We start from the raw sequence: 8,506 nt of genomic DNA, 5'->3' as shown, positions 1-8,506 counted from the left end.
AGAGAACTTAATTGTACATCATGGGGATACATCTCATGTCTGATAGGAAAAATTCCCCTGTTAGGCAATGTCATTGCATTCTCGTTTGAGAAACCGAGACTCCTATACTTACAGGCCCATGTCTTTTTTTTTTAAATTGGAGGCTAATTACTTTACAATATTGTGGTGGTTTTTGCCATACATTCACATGAATCAGCCATGTGTTGATGTACACATGGTGTACATGTGTTCCCCATCCTGAAGCCCCCTCCCTTCGCCCTCCCCATCCCATTCTTCAGGGTCATCCCAGTGCACCAACCCTGAGCACCCTTTCTCATGCATCGAAGCGGGACTGGCGATCTATTTCACATATGATAATATACATGTTTCAATGCTATTCTCTCAAATCATCCCGCCCTCGCCTTTTCCCACAGAGTCCAACAGTCTGTTCTTTACATCTGTGCCTCTTTTGCCATCTCACATATAGGGTTATTGTTACCATCTTTCTAGATTCCATATATATGCGTTAGTATACTGTATTGGTGCTTTTCTTTCTGACTTACTTTGCTCTGTATAATAGGCTCCAGTTTCATCCACCTCATTAGAACGGATTCAAATGCATTCTTTTTAATAGCTGAGTAATATTCCATTGTGTATATGTACCACAGCTTTCTTATCCATTCATCTGCTGATGGACATCTAGGTTGCTTCCATGTCCTGGCTATTATAAACAGTGCTGCGATGAACATTGGGGTACATGTGTCTCTTTCAATTCTGGTTTCCTCAGTGTGTATGCCCAGTAGTGGGATTGCTGGGTCGTATGGCAGTTCTATTTCCAGTTTTTTAAGGAATCTCCACCCTGTTCTCCACAGTAGATGTACTAGTTTGCATTCCCACCAACAGTGTAAGAGGGTTCCCTTTTCTCCACACCATCTCCAGAATTTATTGTTTGTAGACTTTTGGATCGCAGCCATTCTGACCAGCATGAGATGATACCTCATTGTGATTTTGATTTCCATTTCTCTGATAACGGAGTGATGTTGAGCATCTTTTCATGTGTTTGTTTGCCATCTGTATGTCTTCTTTGGAGAAATGTCTGTTTAGTTCTTTGGCCTGTTTTTTGATTGGGTCATTTATTTTTCTGGAATTGAGCTGCAGGAGTTGCTTGTATATTTTTAAGATTAATTCTCTGACAGTTACTTCATTTGCTGTTATTTTCTCCCATTCTGAAGGCTGTCTTTTCACCTTGCTTATAGTTTCCTTCATTGTGCAAAAGCTTTTAATTAGGTCCCATTTGTTAATTTTTGCTTTTATTTCCATTACTCTGGGAGGTGGATCATAGAGGATCCTGCTATGATTGACATCAGAGAGTGTTTTCCTCTAGGAGTTTTATAGTTTCTGGTCTTACATTTAGATCTTTAATCCATTTTGAGTTTATTTTTGTGTATGGTGTTAGAAAGTGTTCTAGTTTCATTTTTACAAGTGGTTGACCAGTTTTCCCAGCACCACTTGTTAAAGAGATTGTCTTTTCTCCATTGTATATTCTTGCCTCCTCTGTCAAAGATAAGGTGTCCATAGGTGTGTGGATTTATCTCTGGGCTTTCTTTTTGTTCCATTGATCTATATTTCTGTCTTTGTGCCAGTACCATACTACAGGCCCATGTCTTGATAGTACAAAAGATGATTCAAGTGGGATTAAAAAAAAAAAATTAGGAAGGGGTGTGGTATAACAATGTGGTTTGAATGTGTCCATCAGAGCTAAACCAAGGACAACAGCAAAAACTCAGTCAGTTGTGTTCATTTCATACCTGCGGATTAGTGGCTGAAATTAGGTGATGATTGTGTTGAGCATATTATTAACTGAATTTCTGTGTCTCTGGGTGTACCTCATCTACCCACGTAGGCCCAGACAGACTGGCTTGTGCTATAAGTTTATAGCCCTGCAGTGCTGAGTGCTGGAGGCTGAGGAAGTTCAGAGCACAGTAACGGGCCCTGTGTGAGGAGTGTATGGTGGACACTCTATGATGAGGCACTCGACACTCATACTCACAACAAGAGACTCATACAAAATACTCACTCACAAAGACACAGCAAAACAACCCAACCTAACCCAGAGTCAGATGAATGCACAGCTGCTCAGGGGGGCTGCTAAATAACTGTAGTAGAGTCAGGTAGAAATTTCTGGAAAGGTTTCTCCATAGAGGTGACCCTGAGGAAAGCTTTGGGAGATGAAGGCTGCATGGCAGAGTCATGGGGGTGGGTTCTGGGAAAGAACAGGGAAGCACAGGCAGGACTAACCAGCTTGGAGCAGCTAAGTGGAGAATGGGAACTTGACTTCTGAAGGAAGTGAGGGCATTGGGGGAAGGCTTGGAAGGGCAGAGAAGGAGGATGAAATCCTGTGAAGGAGATCTTCTTGAGGAGCCAGTTTAAATCAACTGGGTTTCCCTGGTGGCTCAGATGGTAAAGAATCTGCCTGCAATGCGGGAGACTTGAGTTCGATCCCTGGGTCGGGAAGAGCCCCTGGAGGAGGGAATGGTAACCCACTCCAGTACTCTTGCCTGGAGAATTCATGGACAGAGGAGCCCAGTAGGCTACACACTCCATGGGGTCCCAAAGAGCCGGACACTTTCAAGGACTGGCTAGCTTACTCTCTTGTCTGAGAAGATGGAGAAAGAGAGGGAAATGGGTAAAACATCTCTTAGCCTAGAGGCAAGTCAGGCACACCTGATAAAATCAGATTTGTGCTTTCCCTTTGCTTGCTGCTGGGGATGCTTTTTTAGCATTCAGTCATACTCTCTGATACTAAAATCCTAATTCCTCGTTTGTTTCCTCACTTCCTTTACTAAACCCTGCCTAGGGATTAGAACCTGCAGCCAGAGGTCAGTCCTTACAAGGTGGAATTAGCGGCAGGTCAGGAGTCATGGGGTTGGGTTCTCTCCAGTCCTTTCATCTCAGTATGAGGACTCTCAGCCTTTGGCAGACAGATTAGCCTGAAGCTGGCTGCCTGTTCCCGCTGCACGTCTGCCTGCAGTGACTTGCTCCGGAAGACTCTTTTGGAACCAACACACCAGTTCCCATACCTGAACCCAGTCATCTCACCCTCCAGGAGAGGGAGAGGGTGTGTTTCCCTTGTACTGACACAGAGAATGGGATTCTTGTCCTTCTAAGTAAACAGTTCTGCACTGCAGAGGGTGGGGCCCGATTAAAACCAAAAGCCTGGGATTAGGTTGTTTGTCTAGCACCTGCCTCCCCAGGGTGAGCTCACAGCTCTTAATGACACCCTTCCAGCCCAGTCTGGCTCACCTTCTTTGGAACCCTGGATAATGCCTGACATCCTCTCTGCTCTGTTGCAGCTGGGAATTCACCTTTTTTGTTTTTCCTGCCAGTTAAAGTCAGATGGAATCTCTTTAAGATCCTTAGATAAGACCTGTGTAGATCTGTGAGTCATTAATCTGCATGCGATTGATGCATGCTTTTCATTTCTAATTAGACTTGTTTGTTGGAGAAGAACAGATAAAACCAACTCGCAGTTTTTAATGCTGTGGGAGCTAGTGACAAGGTAGACTCCATTTTCTACTTTATAGTTAGTTTTAACATTCAAACTATAAATATGAATTACTTTTCTGTCTGACTCCTCTGATGTAGGTTATTGTTATGCTAATTCAGGTGTATGTCTTCCTGGACCTTATAAGTATATAAATCTTGTGTTCTTTTGAACAAATTGGCTGGTTAATCCTTTAATCAGTTATTGAGAGATTGCTACAAGCACAGAGCAAAGGCCAGAGCTCTAAGCTTAGCAATTTGAAGGTCATCATTGTTATGCATTTAGTGTTTCTGCTTTGTTTTTCCTTTTTTCTTCTATTAAATAGGAAAGTTAGCCTAATCCTACAGCAAGCATTTTCCTTTAAAGTGGAAAGATGGAACCAGGGGAGGAGAAGGAGATTCCAACGATTCAAACAATAGGTAATGCTGCTGATGGGAGCCATCTCTCATCTTCTCTTTTTCTCCCCCAGCTGCCCCCACCATCCCTTTTCTCTTAGGTATTTTCTGAGAATGGATAACTGTCTCAGCAGGTTGGCTGTATTTGTCATCTAGCTTTTCTGTTTTCTCAATAAAATATTTATATGTATTCTGTAGATAACCTTTTGCTAGCATAAGTAAGATGTTTTTCCTTGATCTGCCCCTGGAAATATTTGTTGAGATTCCATCAATTGCTGAGAAATAATAGGTTAAATTCAAATACATCATTCATTGACAGCTGTTTTGGCTTCAGTGGGGGGAGGTTAAATTTGTGTGGACAATTAATGTTGCCAGTAGAAGCATGAGGAGATGATTTACCATCAGATTCTTTGTGTGTGGAGGTCTTGGCTTGAGCCCTGGGCTATCTGGCTTGATAATGGACCTAGTCATGCCCCAGACACTTGTCCTAGTTCATTTCCATAGGATGCATTTTGAATTGATTTATAAAGACTGTGTCCACATTTTTGATCCCCTAGCTGACCAAGATGATGTTGATCCCCTAGCTGACCAAGATGATGTGAAAGGTGATCTTGGCAGCTGCTAGGATTGTTCTTCTAAACTCCATTCCCTCCTTGGAGTTTTTCTGCCAGGATGGTAGACTGGGTGTGACTGGGGCTCAGCACTTCCCAGGCAAAAGTCACAGGTGTTCTGGCCTCTAAAGGAATTCTTCAACCCTTTGCTCTCTCGAAAGAAGCTGGTGTGGGGAAAACCTCAGAACCTCTGACTGAGTCAGGAGATCCCTGTGGGGTCATCTCCAAGTCAGTGCCACATTGGACACTGAAACTTGGCCTCTGTGCACTGGTGCCGAATGGAATCTGAGACTGAGTTTTGGGTGAAATAGAAAAGAAGAGCTTTATTATTTTCCAGGCTAAGGGGGACACAGTGGGTTAATGCTCTCAAAAGTTTTTGCCCCAACCCAGAAGGATTTGGTGAAGAGTTTTATGGCAATGCTTCAAGGGTGGGGTTGCTGATAAGGATCAGAGTGTGTACAGGGACTGCACTCCTCTAATCTGATCTCAGATGTTCTCCTGATAAGCTTCTGTGGTTCTCAAGGTTATCAAACTGTGGCCTTCTCTCTGGAATGAAGAATGTTTCATCAAGTAGTTAACATCTTCCATTTGTTGGGGGTTTTGTTCTACAGAAGAATTCAATGATATTGCTATGTATATCCTCTGAAGTGGAATGAGGATGCTGCCCCAAGGCCACACTATTGGTTTTTGACTGCTGCTCTTTTGTTCCTGCACCCCCTCCTTTCTTTGATTAGCAACTCTTTGAACCTGCTGTGGAAGTGTTGCACTTAATATGTCAGCAAATTTGGAAAACTCAGCAGTGGCCATAGGACTGGAAAAGGTCAGTTTTCATTCTAATCCCAAAGAAAGGCAATGCCAAAGAATGCTCAAACTACCGCACAATTGCACTCATCTCACATGCTAGTAAAGTAAAGCTCAAAATTTTCCAAGCCAGGATTCATCAATACGTGAACCGTGAACTTGCAGATGTTCAAGCTCGTTTTAGAAAAGGCAGAGGAACCAGAGATCAAATTGCCAACATCCGATGGATCATCAAAAAAGCAAGAGAGTTCCAGAGAAACATCTATTTCTGCTTTATTGACTATTCCAAAGCCTTTGACTGTGTGGATCACAACAAACTGGAAAATTCTGAAAGTGATGGGAATACCAGACCACCTGTCCTGCCTCTTGAGAAACCTGTATGCAGGTCAGAAAGCAACAGTTAGAACTGGACGTGGAACAACAGACTGGTTCCAAATCAGGAAAGGAGTACGTCAAGGCTGTATATTGTCACCGTGCTTATTTAACTTGTATGCAGAGTACATCATCAGAAATGCTGGGCTGGAGGAAGCATAAGCTGGAATCAAGATTTCTGGGAGAAATATCAATAACCTCAGATATGCAGATAACACCACCCTCAGGGCAGAAAGTATTATAGTAAGAAGAACTCACCCTTGTGGTAAGAAGAACTAAAAAGCCTCTTGAAGAAAGTGAAAAAGTAGAGTGAAAAAGTTGGCTTAAAGCTCAACGTTCAGAAAACGAAGATAATGGCATCCAGTCCCATTACTTCATGGCAAATAGATGGGGAAACAGTGGAAACAGTGGCCAACTTTATTTTTTGGGCCTCCAAAATCACTGCAGATGGTGACTGCAGCCATGAAATTAAAAGACGCTTACTCCTTGGAAGAAAAGTTATGACCAACCTAGACAGCATATTAAAAAGCAGAGACATTACTTTGCCAAGATCTGTCTAGTCAAGGCTACGGTTTTTCCAATAGTCACTTATGAATGTGAGAGTTGGAATATAAAGAAAGCCGAGCACCGAAGAATTGATGCTTTTGAACTGTGATATTGGAGGAGACTCTTGAGAGTCCTTTGGACTGCAAGGAGATCCAACCAGTCCATCTTAAAGGAGATCAGTTCTGGGTGTTCATTGGAAGGACTGATATTGAAGCTGAAACTCCAATACTTTGGCCACCTGATGCGAAGAGCTGACTTATTTGAAAAGACTCTGATGCTGGGAGAGATTGAAGGCAAGAGGTGAAGGGGATGACAGAGGATGAGATGGTTGGATGGCATCACTGACTCAGTGGACATGAATTTGAGTAAACTCTGGGAGTTGGTGATGGACATGGAGGCCTGGCATGCTGCAGTCCATGGGGTCACAAAGAGTTGGACATGACTGAGCGACTGAACTAAACTGAACCTGCCCCTTAGAACTCAGAGAAAGTCATGGAGGCTGAAGCCAATTTCCTACAAACAAGAAAATGGGGACACAGGAAGGCTTCAGTGCCCAGGAACCTCACAGGGTCCTGCTCAGTTTCAAAGACATATCATTTTATAGCCTCTCTTCTACCCAGGCCTCATTCAACAGAGCCCAGGGAGGGCCTTTTGGGGGATGCTCATCCAGTGAAAGCCCCAGTGGGAACAGTGTCAAGGGGATGCAATGACCTGGTTCCACTTGGACAAATGAAATAAGATGGATGGAGTGATAAAAATCCAGATCCTGATCTCACTAACCTCAAAGCAGAAAAATCCTTTGCAGCTCTCTGCTCCTCCCTGATTTGACAGAGAGCCACATCGTCCATGCTATGTAAGATGCATCCCTGAAAGAAGATGGTGAAAGTCAAAGTGAATGGATTTGGCTGTATCAGGCACTTGGTCACTATGGCTGCTTTTAACCTGGCGAAGTAGACATCATTGCCATCAGTGACCCCATCATTGACCTTCACTACATGGTCTATGTGTTCCAGTATGATTCCATCCATGGCAATTTCCATGGCACAATCAAGGCTGAGAATGGGAAGCTCATCATCAATGGAAAGGCCATCACCATTTTCCAAGAGTGAAATATCACCAACATCAAATGGGGTGATGCTGGTGCTGAGTATGTGGTGGAGTCCACTCATATCTTCACTACCATGGAGAAGGCTGGAGCTCACCTGAAGGGTGGAACCAAGAGGGTCATCATCTTTGCCTTTTGCTGATGCCCCCATGTTTGTGATGGGTGTGAACCATGAGAATTATGACAACTTCCTCAAGATTGTCAGCAGTGCCTCCTGTACCACCAACTGCTTGTTCCCCCCCTCCCCACTGGCCAAGGTCATCCATGGCCATTTTGGCATGGTAGAGAGATTCATGACCACAGTCCATGCCATCACTGCCACCCAGAAGACTATGGATGGTTCCTCTGAAACCGTGGTGCGATGGCCAAGGGGTTGCCCAAAAACTCATCTCTGTTTCTATTGGCATTGCCAAGGTCATGGGCAAGGTCATCCCTGAGCTGAATGGAAAGCTCATGAGCATGTCCTTCCATGTCCCCATCCCCAACATGTTGGTTGTGGATCTGACCTGCTGCCTGGAGAAACCTGCCAAGTATGATGAGGTCAAGAAGGTGATGAAGCAGGTGTCAGAGGGCCGCCTCAAGGGCATTCTGGGCTACACTGAGGACTGGGTTGTCTCCTGCGACTTCAACAGTGATACTCACTCTTCTACCTTCGATGCTGGGGCTGCCATTGCCCTCAATCACCACTTTGTCAAGCTTATTTCCTGATACAACAATGAATTTGGCTACAGCAACAGAGTGATGGACCTCACGGTCTACATGGCCTCCGAGGAGTAAGAGTCCCTGGACCACCAGCCCTAGCAAGAGCATGAAAGGAAGAGAGAGGTCCTCAACTCTTGGGGAGTCCTTGCCCCACCTTGATCCTCCAGCACACTGAGAAATCTCCCAAGGCCCACACAGTTTCCATCCCAGACCTCTTGAGGCAGGCGAGGGTTAGGGAGCCCTACCTTGTCATGTACCATCAATAAAGTACCTTTACCAGATGGTAAAGCGTCTGTCTTGCAGTGCAGGAGACCCAGGTTCAATCCCTGGGTTGGGAAGATCCCCTGGAGAAGGAAATGGCAACGCACTCCAGTATTCTTGCCTGGAAAATTCCATGGACTGAGGAGCCTAGTGGGCTACAGTCCATGGGGTCGCAAAGAGTCAGACATGA

The 8,506-nt window shown here is 44.4% G+C and overlaps 1 pseudogene; it reads left to right on the top strand.

Annotated features, from left to right (window-relative positions):
• Positions 1 to 7,124: 7,124 nt before the first annotated feature.
• LOC102279694 (glyceraldehyde-3-phosphate dehydrogenase-like) lies at positions 7,125 to 8,130 on the top strand (annotated as a pseudogene).
• Positions 8,131 to 8,506: the final 376 nt, after the last annotated feature.

The sequence above is a fragment of the Bos mutus genome, chromosome 2 (assembly GCF_027580195.1).
Source record: "Bos mutus isolate GX-2022 chromosome 2, NWIPB_WYAK_1.1, whole genome shotgun sequence".
Taxonomy (NCBI): domain Eukaryota; kingdom Metazoa; phylum Chordata; class Mammalia; order Artiodactyla; family Bovidae; genus Bos; species Bos mutus.
This window is presented reverse-complemented; position numbering and strand designations above follow the sequence as displayed.